Consider the following 2,807-nt stretch of genomic DNA (forward strand, 5'->3'; position numbering starts at 1 on the left):
ACCAAGGTTGAGAGTCACTATTATGAGAGGTAAAAGCTCCAGGTCTTTACCCCTTTTCCTCTAATATTCTTGATTTCTGAAATCAAGAAGAACCTGGTTGGTTCAATTGAAAAGAATGAGCCCAGGGCTGCTAAGCAAGGGCAGATGGTCATGCCTGGCTTCAACAGTCAAATGCACGTAAGACCTTTTACAGGGCTCTGGTCTCCCATCCCTACAGAATCCTACCCAGTGGAGAATGGCTGCAGAAAATCACTCTACGGTGACAGAATTCATTCTAGGGGGATTAACAAACCACCAGACCTCCAGCTCCCTCTCTTTCTCCTCTTCCTCAGGATCTACTTGATCACCATACTGGGGAACCTGGGCATGATCACCCTTATTTGTCTGAACTCTCAGCTTCACACCCCCATGTACTACTTCCTCAGACATTTGTCACTCTTGGATCTCTACTACTCTTCTGTCATTGCCCCTAAAATGCTGGTGAACTTTGTATCAGAAAATAACACCATCTCCTATGCAGGGTGCATGTCACAGCTCTATTCCTTCCTTCCTTTCGTCATTGTTGAGTGTTACATGCTGACGGTGATGGCCTACGACCGCTATGTCACCATCTGCCACCCTTTGCTTTACAACATCATGTCTCATCCCATCTGCTCCCTGCTGGTGGCCATGGTCTACACCACGGGACTCACTGGCTCCACAGTAAAGACTGGCCTCATGTTAGAGCAGCCCTACTGTGAGCTCCTCATCAATCACTACTTCTGTGACATCCTCGGTCTCGTGAAGCTCTCCCACTCTAGCACCTATGATGACAGTCTTCCTTTTGGCTGGATTCAACATCATAGTCACCAGCTTAAAAGTCCTTGTTTCCTACTCTTTCATCCTCCACATCAGCACCACAGAGGGCAGGTCCAAAGCCCTCAGCACCTGCAGCTCCCACCTTGCAGCTGTGGGGATGTTCTATGGATCAACTGCATCATGTACTTAAAACCTTCCATGGCCAGTTCCCTAACCCAGGAGAAGGTGGTCTCTGTTCTACACCACGGTAATCCCCGTGCTGAACCCCCTGGTCTACAGCCTGAGGAACAGGAGGAAAATGCTGCCATGCAGAAAACACTGAGGAGACAGTTTTGTTGTGGATCAAATTATTTATCTATTTATCTTGGGCTAATAATCAACCTGATGGGATGGCAATATAGGAGAGAAGCCAAGCCCTCTGGAGGTTTACTAAACCACAGGAGGGGCGAGAGGGCTTTTCCACAGGGCTTTCTTTCCAATTCTCTATTAGTCCTACTCTGAGGGATCCTCTCAGATGCATTCCAACCGTTCCTAAGGGTGCCCTCCGATATTCTTCTGTCTGTCTCTCCGTGTGAGGATAGTCCTCCTCTTAGAAGCCACATGAGTGTCTGCTGTGATACTGCATTCATCTCCCACAGCTTCCTGTAACTTGTGATAGAAGAAGGAGACTTTCATCAGAGGTACAGAAGGTTTCTTTCCCTCCTCTATTCAGAGCACATACTCCTGGGAATCCAGGAGAAAATTATCCTTCTCAGTCCTCCCTCTGCCCTGGTTCTGTCCAGATGTTCCTTATATATACTGACTTCAAACACCCACCCCACCCCACTGCCCTAATCAGTCCTTCCTCTCCCTTCTTTCTCTCCCTTCCCTATTCCCCCAGCTCCTAAAATCAACTCCCACATTTCTGCACAGTATTTTCCAAGTTGTCCCTTCAAAAAAATTCCTTTAATAATGTTAAGGAACAATTTATTCCAAACATGGAAAAATGTAAATAGATGATTGATTCTTGGATATCAAGTTAGATCATTTTCCAAAATACCTGATTGACTCCAATCTGACACTCTTGGAGAATATCACAGGATATTTGACTAACAATTCACAACTGATAAAGGGGCAGACATTTTATAACCATACAAGGTGAGAATTTTGCATGAATTGATAAGTCATTATAATCTGTATAGCTTAATAGAGGAGTTAACCCTAAAGGGAATATGATTTTATTTCCCTGTAGGACATTGACCTATATCTAACATGCATTCTTATTTCAGCATCCTTTTTCTAACTACGTACATGTATGCGTTTGACTTTATAGATACTAATATAAAATATAAAATCACGTTTGTGTGTCCCCATACTTCAAATGCTCTTAGAACCAGCTTCTTTTTCTTCCTGCTGGTTGCCTCAATTAATGAGATATAATTTTGACAAGTGCTAATAACAAGTAAATATTAAGAGTCAAGTTTTTTCAAATTAATAGTAATAATGTCAATAGTTAATATAATTAGATGCTTAATATAAGCCATATACTGCACTAAATGTTTGCATACTTTATCTTATCTAATTCTTGGTGAAATAGATTCTATTATTATACTAATTTTACAAATGAGAAAACTAAAATTTATAGAGATAGGCAACTTTCTAGAATTAACAGAAATGACAGCCCCAGGAAGCAAATCCAAATTCTTACTCTAGTGACCAAATTCGTAGTCAACGATAATCCCTTTTCCTTGACTTTGTAATCTCTCTATACATTGACCTAATGATTTTGCCATAAACATGCATTTCAAATTTCAATGCTTTCTTAACAATAACTTCCTCAGGTCGCTCCTTCCACTGTCTTCCCCCAACTCCTTCCCTTGAAAGACAGCTTCTTCCATATGCTCAGGGAAGGTGTACACTTCACTGCACAGTCTCACATCCTACCCAAAATATTAGTATCCAACCCTGAGGATGTATTTCTACATGCTTCTGCCTCCCCTATCATCCTGACTCAGCAAGTTCAAACCCAC

The 2,807-nt window shown here is 42.2% G+C and overlaps 1 pseudogene; it reads left to right on the top strand.

Moving 5' to 3' along the window:
* Window positions 1-226: 226 nt before the first annotated feature.
* Window positions 227-1,299, top strand: LOC105823524 (annotated as a pseudogene).
* The last annotated feature ends 1,508 nt before the right edge of the window (window positions 1,300-2,807 follow it).

Source organism: Propithecus coquereli, unplaced genomic scaffold (assembly GCF_000956105.1).
Source record: "Propithecus coquereli isolate 6110/MARCELLA unplaced genomic scaffold, Pcoq_1.0 Scaffold678, whole genome shotgun sequence".
NCBI classification, from domain to species: Eukaryota; Metazoa; Chordata; class Mammalia; order Primates; family Indriidae; genus Propithecus; species Propithecus coquereli.